The 12,801-nt window shown below is 46.7% G+C and overlaps 1 protein-coding gene and 1 long non-coding RNA gene across 8 annotated transcripts in view; one reads left to right on the plus strand and one right to left on the minus strand.

The window, feature by feature from the left end:
• The window catches only part of PDE1C (phosphodiesterase 1C), a 375,734-nt gene that overhangs the window by 211,914 nt on the left and 151,019 nt on the right, over positions 1-12,801 (minus strand). The gene's annotated exons all lie outside the window — the stretch shown is intronic.
• Positions 205-6,915, plus strand: LOC108447732. Of its 2 annotated transcripts, XR_001863414.1 has the most exons (3): positions 205-333; positions 1,669-4,168; positions 6,063-6,915. It is a non-coding gene; the product is annotated as an uncharacterized LOC108447732 (long non-coding RNA). The 2 variants fall into 2 exon arrangements; XR_001863413.1 differs by having other exon boundaries at positions 205-4,168.

A 12,801-nucleotide genomic window follows, 5' to 3' on the forward strand; every position in this document is an offset into this window, starting at 1 on the left:
AAACGACCAAGCCACCTGCAACCTTGAAAAGTCTTGTTTATGGTATAGTAGAAAAATATTTTGACAATGGATGTTTTAGGATTTTAGCCAATCACCCCAAGGGGTGGCTGGTCCTTTGTCCAATTAGACTATGAAGAAAAAAGTCTATAAAAGAATTTGTAAAATAATTCAATCAATCAATCTCGCTGCACAGTTCCTGCCTGCTGGATCATCTCTCCTCCTCCTCCCTATGGCTGCGGGACATGGTGATATACCATAGGGCCCAGGCCTGCGGTAATAGAGACCGGTCTGCGGTCAACCGGACCACCCCCAAGATGTTCATTTGACCCTCTGGTGAGATACAGGTCACTTCTTATCCTTTTCATTTTTCTCTTTTGTCTCAGGGCTGAGAGGAGAGGGAGATGGAGGCTGAGATAGACCGTCTCCTATGGGATGCCTTTCCCCAAGTTCTAAAAGCCCTTATTTGCAGGAACTTTCATTTTTCAAGGGAAGATTTAATGCATTTTCTTACTTGGTTGCTTAACCACTTTAGAGGGAATTTAAAATGGCTTGTTCCTTGGCTGTTTGCATTGGGAAAAATTTATTTGTTCTACCAGCTAGTTAGAAAGCTGTTAAAATGTTGGGAACTGTTTGGAAAAACACCCCTTGCCCACGTCCCTATCCCTGCATCCCTGTTCCCTCTGCCCTGCCTCAAGAGAAACAGGGAGATGGATTCTGCCTGACGGCCCAGGGCTGCTACCGACTCCCTGCCACCTCCAGGTCTCTTTTGTTCCCTGCTCAGGATAGCGCTGGCCAAGCTACCTTTGGGGAAGATTCTTCTCCAAACCTTCTCCCTGTACTCACTTTCCTGGCTTTTTCCACTTCAAACTTGCTCCAAGATGGTGGCAGCATGGCCAGTACCACAATCCCAGCTGCTTCTTCTATTTTTAATTTCCCCCCTCCCCTCCAGTTACACAAGATGGAGAACACCATGTGGCAGCCGTGGCCGTAGCCATTTTGGAATTGCACAGGCCCCCCTCCACCTACTCCCACTTACGTCATCGTGCCTGGCCCCCTCTCTGTCCCTGGCCCCTCCCATGTGTTAATGAGCATGTTTGTGTTGGGCCCCCCCCCTTCACCAGGAGTCCCCTCCCAGCTGCCGACCCCACCTCTGCCTCCAGTGTCCTCACCCCTTCCATTGGTGACCCCGCCCATGGGACCCAACCCACGGCAGGTTCCTACACTGCCAAAGCTGGGGTGGGGGGGGATGCTTGAAAGCTGCCATCTCGGCCACACTGTACCAGGGTGCCCCGGCTTGCCAGAAGCCCCGCACCCCTGCCAGGCACACTCTCGACAATTCAGAAGAGGAGAGCAGTGACTTCTCAGATTTCGATGCTGAGTCTGAGGATTACTGGGCTAGGGTGAGAAAGCAGGCAGCCAAAGATGGTAACTGGGACCAGGAAAATAAGGTTGTGCCATATGCTGCCCCAGTTACTTTCACGAGAGGAGGCAGGAAAGCCCACTGGGAACCGATACCTTAGCAGCAGCTAAAGGGGCTATGCAAAGCCAGCAAGGACTATGGGCAGGGGTCACCCTATTTTAAAAACCTGCTCCAGGTTTCTCTCTCCACTCTCACCCTAGTGCCCCATGATATCAAAAACATTGTGTCATGCCTGCTCTCTCCTACAGAGTATATGCTGTGGGAAAGAACATGGAAGAAACAGTTGAGAGGGCTCCTACAAACATATCAAGGAGACCGCACGAAAGCTCATTTAACTATTGAACATTTATGCAGAGAGGGTAAATTAGAGTGGCCCCTGGACCAAGCTCAAGACATCCCTGAGGCTGTCCTTGGAGATATTAAAAAGGCAGTGGAGGAAGCCCTGCTCCAAACCCTGCTCCAAACCTCAGATGATGCCACTCCCACTTTGAACTTTTCAGATGTTAGACAAGGCATAGAGGAGTCTTTTATTAAATTTATTGATTGTTTAAAGAGCTCTATTGAAAGGCAGGTCGAGAATACAGAAGCCCGCAAAGAGATTTTACACAGTTTGGCAATGGCCAACGCAAATGCAGAGTGTAAGAAAATTTGAAGGGCCCTCCCTCTTGACCCTGAGCCCACAATAGATCAAATGATTGAAGCCTGTGCCAAACTAACATCCACAGAACACACAATAGCAATAGCAGTTTCAAAAGGGGTGGCTGAAGCCTTGGTGGCATCATCCAAGGAAGAGCAAAGATGCTTTAATTGTGGGGAGTTTGGACACTTTCTTAAGGACTGCCAGGAACCTCGGGTGGCCAAGGAATTTCATCGACCGGTGGGATGCCCGCTATTAGACTGCCCAACTTGTCAGCTCCACCATCAACGCCACTCAGGAAACCGCCAGCAAAGCGTGGTACGGCCCCGCGCTACAACATCAAATGCCAAGCCACCTTGCCCTGCCCTGCCTGCTATCCCGAGGTTCTGGAAATAATTCCTGATTATGCCTATGTGGACCAGGAGCTCCAGGTCTCCGAGGCATCCCAACAGGTCCAGGTGGGCACCCGACAGCAGCTGATGAGTGCCCTTTCTATTAAATTTGATAATGAGGGCATGTATAAAATCCCTACAGGCCAATGCGGGCCCCCAGATGGCCCAAGAGACATTTTAATTACAGGAAGTGGACTTCTTTATGGGCCAGACGTACTTTATGTTACTCCAGAAGTCCAAATCGTCGGCCCTCAAGATGAAGTTTTTGTGACTGTTTCATGTAGTAAGCCCCCTTGGTTTTTATACAAAGGGATGGCTATTGCCCAATTCTTTCTACTACCACATCATAGAGACTGGATCCCGGAGAACCCGATAGCATGCTGGGTTGAGGTTGTGGGACCAGATAAACCTATGATAGAGTGTGGTCTGCTTAACAGAGGTTCTGAGTTGTATCTTCCAGGAATGGCAGACACCGGAGCTGATGTCACCATTATACCTCGCTCTGAGTGGCCACGGGACTGGAAACTGACTCCGGCTAACGGAGCCATCTTGGGGATTGGAGGTGCTGCACTCTCCATGCACAGCAAAGATAGTATCATCGTGGAGGGACCCGAAGGTCAGGTAGCCACCATCAGGCCCTTCGTGGTCAGGTCAGGCATTACCTTGTGGGGCAGGGATCTGTTGTCTCAGTGGGGAGATAGACTAGAAATCCCCAAGCCACCTCGGGATTTTTAGTTGGGGCCACTGAAGAGCACGCCACCCCACCGCTGACATTGAAGACCGATAGTCCAGTGTGGACAGACAAGTGGTCCCTTTCAGCTGAAAAGCTGCACGCTTTAGAGTTCCTCATGGAAGAGCAGCTTTCCAAGGGTCATATAATACCCATCAACAGCCCTTGGAACTCTCCTGTCTTTGTTATTAAGAAACTTGGCAAAGACAGGTGGAGACTTCTCCACGACCTTCACAAGATAAACGAGGTCATCGAAGACCTAGGTCCCCTGCAGCCCGGCCTGCCCTCACTCTCCATGCTGCCATGCAAAGGGAGACTTGCAGTCATAGATATCAAAGACTGCTTTTTTACCATCCCACTCCATCCTCAAGATGCACCCCGGTTTGCCTTCTCAGTCCCATCCATAAACAGGCAGGCCCCTCTGAAAAGGTACCACTAGCGAGTCCTCCCTCAGGGGATGAAAAACTCACCTTCCATCTGCCAGTGGTACATGGCCCACATCCTCTCACCTATCAGAAAGACTTTTCCAGATGCCATCGTCCTGCGTTATGTGGATGATATACTAGTTTGTTCCCGAGATCAGTCCTATTTGGACACTGTTTTAACTAAGACAATAAAGGCTATTGAAGACGCTGGATTTGAAATCCACAAAGACAAGATCCAGTGAACCTGCCCTTGGACCTACCTGGGACTCCGAATCAGTGAGCGGACCATTGTACCCCAGCATCTCACCATCAAAGATAACCCAAAGACCCTCCACGACCTCCACCAGCTCTGCGGGTCCATCAACTGGGTGCGTCCATTGCTGGAGATCACGACAGAGAACCTCACACTGCTCTTCAATCTTCTCTGAGGCAATGATGACCTTGATTCATCCTGTGCCATCATTCCTGAGGCCCAGGAATCCATCACAAAAGTCCAGGAAGCATTGTCTTCCCACCAGACACACAGGAGTGACCCCACTCTCCTGTTCCAGCTCATCATCCTGGGTAAGTCGCCCAGGTTCAATGCATTAATTTTTCAGTGGGACGCTGCGCAGAAAGATCCACTCGTTATCATCGAGTGGGTCTTCTTACACCGTGAGCTTATTAAGACCATTACAACACCTCAAGAGCTGATGGCTCAGCTCATTATTAAAGCCAGGGGATGCCTCCACACCCTGTGGGTGTGATTTCACATGCATTTGCCTCCCATTGATGACTGGGATTCTGGACCATTTGCTCCAGAACAATAAGCACCTCCAGTTCGCCCTTGACAGCTACACAGGCCAAAGTTCCATTCACCAACCCAGTCATAAGCTGTTTAATTTGGCTTTCCATTTGGCTCCAAAATCACTCCAAAGTCAAACATCTGTAAAGGCCCTGACCATTTTTACAGATGGCTCGGGGGGATCACAGAAGTCCGTGATGACTTGGAAAGATTCAAAGATGCAGAAGTGGGAGTCTGACATCCAGACTGTTAAAGGATCCCTGCAGATTGCAGAGCTAGCAGCCGTTGTCAGGGCTTTTGAGAGATTCAAAGAGCCGATTAATCTGGTTACTGATTTGGCATATGTGGCCAGTGTAGTTGCTAGAGCTGAACATTCCTTGCTAAAAGTAGTGTCAAACCCAAATTTACACAGGTTGCTTTTGAAGTTAATCTACCTCATCTCCCACCGAAAGCAACCATTTCATATAATGCATGTGAGGTCACACACCAACCTCCCAGGGCCCATTGCAGAGGACAACAGAAGAGCAGATGCCCTAGCCATCCCTGTGCAGACTGCTAACATTACCTGACATCTTTGCACAGGCCAAGATGAGCCACAGCTTTTACCATCAGAATGTGCCAGCCCTCATGTGCATGTTCCACCTACTGTGCGACCAGGCAAGGGCGATAGTGGCCACATGCCCCAACTGTCAGCAGCACCAAGTTCCATCACTGGGCTCCGGGATTAAACCCCAAGGATTCAACAGTTGCCAGTTGTGGCAGACAGATGTGATCCACTATCCGGCAGGCAAAAATACATACACGTGTCCATTGAAATGTTTTCAGGAGCAGTGTTTGCTTCGGCTCACGCAGGAGAGAAAACCAAAGATGTCACCAGGCACTTTCTCCTGGCGTTTGCCATCTTGGGCATCCCAGAACAAATTAAAACTGACAGTGGCCCTGCCTACACCTCCCACAAACTCAGGGATTTCTTCAGTCAGTGGGGGGTGAAGCACAGCACAGGCATACCACACTCCCCTACAGGACAGTCAATTGTTGAAAGGGCCCATGGCACCATTAAGTGGGTCCTCGATCAGCAGTGAGGAGGGACAGAGACCAGTTCTCCTATTGAGAGGCTCTGTAAAGCCCTTTTCACGATAAATTTTCTAAACTGCTCATCCACAGAGCCAAACGCCCCTGTATTCTGGCACTTCTCCAATTCGGCCCAAGCTAAGCTCAATGAGAAGCCACCGGTGCTGATCAAAGATCCTGAAAGCCAACAAATACTGGGCCCTTTTCCTTTAATAACCTGGGGGAGGGGGTATGCCTGTGTATCAACACTGTCAGGCCCAAGGTGGCTTCCAGGCAAGAACATAAAGCCTTACACTGGCCCAGCAAACACTGCTCCCAAAGACACAGCTGTGCCTGGAGTTGATGCAGAACAACCCAAAGACCAAAGAAGCACAGCCTAGAGATAGAGATGATGCAAATCTCCACCGCAGACACTGACCTGCCGTCCCACAACCAGAGCTGCGACTAGGTCGGTTTTACACCACTAATGTGCTCCCATACCCCTGTTACCATTCCCTTTTTTTTTTTTTTCAGCTTAGTTAATAAAGAAAGGGGAATGTAAAGAGGGAGGGAATGGAAGGCCTCCCCCCAAATTGCAAATTTTAACTCTGTTTAAAACTCTAGCAGAAACACCTGCCAACCAACAGTGCATCAGGAAACCCAGCATTTGTCCCGCCACCATCCTCTGGATGTTCCCAATACCACTGGCAGCCAAGGCTTGAACTCTACTGCAGCCAAAACAGACCCTGGCAAAGACTACCCCCCTCCATGAGAGCATCCATACCAGGGTCCAGAGAAAAAATCCCCTGAAGGATTTGAAGACTTGTTGGGACAATGGGTTGTGGGTGTTTCTGATTGGTTTTGTTACTTTATGTATGTTTGGTTGTTTGGGGCGTTTGGTTCTGGGATCTCTGGGAAAGGCTTTTTAATTAGTACAGAAAAGAGGAGTTGTGGTGGCCAGTTGGACTGTGGTACAGGGACAGAAAGAGTTCTCGATAAGACAGTCCCTAATACCAGATAGTTCTGTCACGGTCATGGTGAGGAAAAGAAGCCTCTCCCAGACTGCTATGTTTGGTTATGGTAATCTACCCCAGTTCTGCTTCCCCAGTTGGCTCCTGGTACACCCCCGTACTTAAGCCTGAGTTCTCACGTGTTCTGGGTCATTTGCCTCAAGAAACCTTCACAGGCAGTAGCAATAAACTGCTTTCTGTGGAAATCTATGCAAGGACCCTTCCTATCTCCTTGCCATTGACTTTATTACGGAAGCTATCTGTGCGTTTGTGCGTATGCACGTGTGTGAGTGTATTCAGCAAATCCTGCCGAGCAGCTTAGCTGTGGAGACACTGTTTGGAGATTGCGACACCCCGCGCTCTGGCATGGAACTCCGCAGAGCTGGGCGGCTTAGCAATACAAATCTAGCAGCATTTGGAAGAAGTCTCTGTATATTCATGACCAAAACATGGGTTTCATTTCTTAATCTGCTGAAAATGCTTGTCATTTATAAACATTAATAATAGTAGTTCAAAGCAAATTTTAGTTCAAAGCAGAAATACTACATATTTTTGTGTTTTCTATTGAGTTCATGCTTTCCTTAATGTTACTACATTCATTCCTGAAGTTGAAATTCTTCCACAGAGACAAACCTGCCATATGCTCATAAAACCTGATGCCTGGCTAGCATATTCCTATTTCAGAATGTAAGCTTCTATTGAATCAGTGTGCATAAGATGGTTTGAAGAACCATGCTCTCATAATTACATCTTTTCAACAAACAGCTGGAAGAAGAAACAGGTGAATGCTGTAAGGTCCGCTCTTACTATAACACAATAGTTTTCCAAATTATGAATGGGCAGTTACATATATGTATCACAAAGTCTGCATCTGAAAAAGCAAGCCATGTCTTTGTTTACCTCATTTTCCTCATTTCTTTAGCAAATAGAACTTTACCATTTGTACCACCAAGCAAGTCCCACATTCACTCTCAAACTATGTCAATCCAGATGATAACCGCAGCCCTATTGAAGTGTTATGCTAGAAGACAAAACAGTTTAATATTATTTAAGCTTATATTATTCCTGCTTTTGCTTCTCTCTCAACTTTTAACACCTCCTTTCAGATGAAAAGATAGGAGAAATTTGTCATCTTTTTCACCTAGACCTTTTGCAGTCACAATTTCTTTATGTGCAGCTCTGTACACAGTGTGCAGGTTTTCACAGAGCCACCCATGTTTCCAACACTAGATTAACAGAAGCAGTTCACAACTTTATAGCTGCACATAGCAGAGGAAGCTGCCTTTGCTAATGATGTGACAAACCCTGGAGGATTCAAACATCTGTAAGATTCTGTACTGCCTTCTGTAATTTTTTTTACCAGTCCTGAAGAGGTTCCAAACCACCTGAGAGAGGAGTCTAGTCTCCAAGTCTAACCACTGTGCAACTCTTACTAACATACTTAAATTTAAGCATTAAACATAATAAAGATGCAGTTCAGAAATACCTTAAATTTATTCTTTCAATTCACCCCAAATTAAAGTTACTGGAAAAATTATAAGGAAAATCTAGCTTTACTTATGTTTTCTGTTGAAGATATTTCAGTTCTGAATTCAGATAAGAGCAGAGTATCAAGGGCCATTGTCTTGGGGTGACTTTATGATGTGTATCCCATATCGCTGCCCTATGCCCAGAAATTAATTCTTGTGCCTTTCTATGCCTTTAAACTGAGCCTGAGAGGGGGAAGGAAAAAAACCCGAGCAGAACTTTTTCAAAGCAGTTTGCAACTTGTTCAAGGTCACACAGAGATAGCGACTTCTTTTTCCCAGCCAGCTTTCAGCCAGTTTTTTTCTTTCGGTTTCTTCTTCTTCTTCTCCAGAGAGAGACTGAGAGTTGAACTTTTTTTCCCTTCCCTGGAATTTCGGATTTTTCCCTTTTTCCGTGGATTGCTTCAGTATCAGAACACATTGGGAGGACTTTCCACCAAGCACAGAGGGCCTGGCCCTGGGCCAAGCCCCAGCTCCAAGGAGACCAAAGGGAGGACTCTAACACTTTCCCAGGTTTTTTCTTCACAGCAAAAGATTTTATTGTTTAGCATTATTATCCTTTTCCCATGTGTTTGTTAAATAAATAGTTTTTATCTCTTTCCTTTGAGGAAATTCCCCCCCCCCAACCTGGTGGGGGGAGGGGTGGTTGTTCCTTCTCTCAGAGGATATATCTCTAAATTTGACCAAACTGGAACAGCCATGTTGATAAGTAAAGGCTGACCATCGCTTTTTAGAGAATAAAAATGTGAGAGATGATGTTGATGACCACTTATGGCTTCTCAAGGACCTTGACAAAAAGCATGATGTTGTCCTGTCAATAGGCTCCCACAGACAGAATAACTGGGACACTGTACTCCCAGTGTTCAGACTACCCAGCTGAGAAATAGGGTGAAATGAAACTGAAATAAACTGAAATGAACTGCACTGGAATTGGTCATTCAAAAATTCCTGAGAGATTTAGGAGAGACTGTTTCTGCAATCACTAAACTTCTCTTTGGGTTTGGTCCCAAATGAGTCAAAACCTTCAGGTGTTCGGGATTTTCTTCACATGAATACTCTCCACTGGAAACTGTTGGGGCCTCCAGATAATTTACATTTTGCTTTAAAAACAGGACAGACTCATCTGTTCCAGGTATCCTTGTACCTGCACACTGATATTCACAGCTTACAGGTGTGAATGTGAGGTAGCCATGACAATCCTTCCACACCCCAACACTGAATGATCTCCAGCACTGCCCTCCTCTAGGTGACTGCTGTGCATGCTGACAGCAGAGTCATTCAGCCTCTGTGGATAAAGCTCTCATCTCTGGAAAGTGCCGTGCTTGTCAGCCTTCTAGCCCCCCAACCTCTACAAGCTTTAGAATCGGACTGAAGATTAATTAATCTTGTTCAACTTGACAGCTTTTTTATAAAACAGCCATCAAAAGGCAGCACTGCTTGAGATAGCAACAAGGTGGCTGATTATTGATACTTACTGTCACTTCAATCCTTGGTGTCTTTAAGCTCTGTCAATAAATAGATAGGTGCTCGAGTTTTTTACACATCATGAGTCATTAAAATTGAAGTTATAACATGAAATAGAGCAAATTGTTGGTGTCGTTGCCTCATACCAAGGCAAGACCTTGTTACTAAAGCAGAAAGAGATGCAGCTCTGACTCAGTGTGGGCAGGGCCAGCAGAGAGAGCACCCACTCCTACGCATAGATAAGCCACCCCCAGGAGCTCAAGCGACCAGGAGTGTGGCAAACAGAGCATGGTGTATCAGCCAGGGCACAGCATGGCAGTTTGCACAGGTAGGGTGAACAGGAAGGATGCTGAGGCACTGCCAGCTCAAGCAGTTATCTCGGTGGTCATCACCCTTGCCAACAGAGCTCAGGTACGCTGTCCAGTCAGATAAAAGTTTCTTCCACTGCACACACGAGAAGGGATGTGGCAATCCAGAGGGAGCACCCACAAAAGCATGCAGGGTCCAGGTCTTACTCTGCAAGGGTGTGCCAGAGCCTGGTGCTGCTCTCAGAGGGCAGCAGAGACAACAGCTGTGTGAGGTGCGATCAGGTCAATGATCTGCTCAACCTAGTGGCGAGCTGAGAGATGAAATAGAAATACTAAGTATTAGTGACTGAGGATGAAATTGATGGTGAAGCTGCACTATACCATGCTTTGGACAAATGCACCCAACCATTCACTTCACAAGAAGCAACAGATCCCCTACCCTCTCACCATCAAGGAGAAGGAAGGGAGCTTAGAGACGGAGGGGAGTAGAAAAGGGTTTCTGGTTGGGGTTGCAGGCAAATCCCTTCTCGACCTACCTCACCTTCCTATGTGCCCTTATACAATACGTATAAGGCCCTAGAATCTGAGCAGGGAAATGAGAATGTGGATTAAGGTTCTTCTGGAATGGAGGGGTTGCCTAGGGCATGGCAGCCTACCACCCACATAACAACCTCCCCAAGTAAGACTTAAAAAAGGGTAGTAGTCATTGGTGACTCCCTTTTAAGAGGAATGGAGGGCCCAATATGCTAACCAGATCCAACACATAGGGAGGTGTGTTGAGCCTCTGTGACCCAGCTAAGGGACACAACAAAGAAACTTCCCAGCTTGGTACTGCCCACTGATTATTACCTTCTACTGGTTTTCCTGGTAGGCACTGCTGAGGTCTGAACAAGAAGGCTGCAGTCAATCAAGAGAGGCCTCAGGGCCTTGGGACAACTGGTCAAGGAATCTGAAACCCAAGTTGTTCCTTTCTGTCCTGCCAATTGAGAGAATGATGGGGCAAGAAACAGGAAAATCATGCAGATGAACATCTGGCTTCAGGACTGGACTTAGCAGCAGAATTTTGGGATTTTTGATAATGAGTTAGTTTATATGACAGAACCTGGCAACAAACAGAGTCCACATGTCTCAAAAGGGATAAAGGATCTTAGCTCAGGACTTACCAGGGCTAGTTGAGAGAGCTTTAATGTAGAGTTGAAGGGGGAACAGGAACATAGCCAGGCTCAACAGAGATAAAGTGTTGGAAGGGCAGAACCATAGCAACCATGCTAGTAGCAAAAGGAAGTTTAAGAGTGAATATCTTAATTGAGCACAAGCAGCCGAAGACATAACCAACATTGGGCATGGGGACTATGGGGCATGTCTTTGCACACCTACTGGGATACTGACACAATCAAATACTTCTATAAAATGCCTGTATACCAACACATGCAGTATGGGGAACAAACAGGAGGAGCTAGAGATCCGTGTTCAGTTAGAGAGCTTTGATCTCATTTCAATTACGGAGATGTAGTGGGATAGTTCACACGATTGGAATGTTGTCATGAAGGGCTACACACTGTTTAGGAGAGACAGACCAGGGAGGCACAGTGGTGGAATTGCCTTCTTAGGGCAACAACACTTGGAATGTATTGAGCTCTGTCTTGGGGTGGACGATGAGCAAGCAGAGAGCTTACGGATTAGGAAAAAACACCAGACTAGTAAGGGTGACATTGCTGTGGGTGTTTGCTACAGCCACCTGAGCAGGAGGACAAAGTGGATAAGGCCTTCTACAGACAGCTAGAAGCAGCTTTAAAGAAACAGGCATTGGTTCTTGTGGGAGTCTCTTAACTACCCCCTGGAGAAGCAACACAGCAAAACACAAACAGTCTAGGTGGTTCCTGGAAAGCATTGATGACAACTTTCTGACACAGGTAGTGGATAATCCAAGAAGGAATGACGTGCTGCTTGACTTTATACAAACAAACAGGGAAGGAGTTGCTGGAGATGTGAAGGCTGGGAGCAGCCTTGGCTGTAGTGGCCATGAGACTGTGGAGCTCAGTAATGGGCAAGGAGGAAGCAAGTAATTGTCACCTCAGAGTTCAGGACAGCAAACTTTAGTCTCTTCAGGGATCTCCCAGGAAGAATCATATGGGAACAGACTCTGCAGCAAAGAGTAAGAGAGCTGGTTGATATTCCAGGATCACTTCCTCTAGGCTCAAGAACAATGCATCCCAGTGAGCAAGAAATCAGGTAAAGGGAGCAAGAGAATCACATAAATGAATAAAGAACTCCTGTGATTACTCAAGTATAAACAGGAAATACACAGGAGGTGGAAGCATGGTCAGACCATTTTGAAGGAATATAGAGGGATTGCCAGAATAAGTAGAAATAAGACAAGAAAGACCAAGGCCCATCTGAAATTAAATCTGGCCAAGGATGCCAAGGGCAACAAGAAAGACTTCTTCAAATACATCAATAAAAAAAAGAAAAGAAAAGATAATGTGGGCCTGTTACTAAATGGAGGGGGAACCTTGGTAACAGGGAATGCAGAGTGGCAGATCCACCTCACTGACAAGACCAGCCCTCAGGGATCTCTGACCCAGAAGAATCAGGGTAACAAACTTTGGAAGGAAGACCTTCCCTTGCTCAAGGAGGATTGAGTTACACAACACCAAGGCAAACTTGATAACCACAAGTACAAGGCAACAATGATGATAAGGGACTGGAGCATCTCTTACAAGGCTGAGGGAGATGGGCCTCTTCAGCCTCAAGAAGAGACAGCTGAGAGGGGACATTATCAATGTCTATAAGTATCTGAAAGGAAGGTGTCAAAAGAGTGGAACCAGGCTCTTCTCAGTGGTGACAAGCAGTAAGAGTAGAGGCAATGGGCAGAAACTGATGCCGAGGAAGTTCCACCGGCATATGAGGAAGAACTTCTTTACTGTGTGGGTAACTGTCATAGGTTAGCAAGCTGAGTCTTGGAAGTGATGTTCTTCTTACAGCTTCCTCTGGGACCTGATAGAACCTATCAGCTGGCCAGTTTGAATATGGACAATTCTCTAAGCCACTTAAA

This window comes from Corvus brachyrhynchos, unplaced genomic scaffold (genome assembly GCF_000691975.1).
Source record: "Corvus brachyrhynchos isolate BGI_N302 unplaced genomic scaffold, ASM69197v1 scaffold146, whole genome shotgun sequence".
In the NCBI taxonomy this organism is placed as follows: domain Eukaryota; kingdom Metazoa; phylum Chordata; class Aves; order Passeriformes; family Corvidae; genus Corvus; species Corvus brachyrhynchos.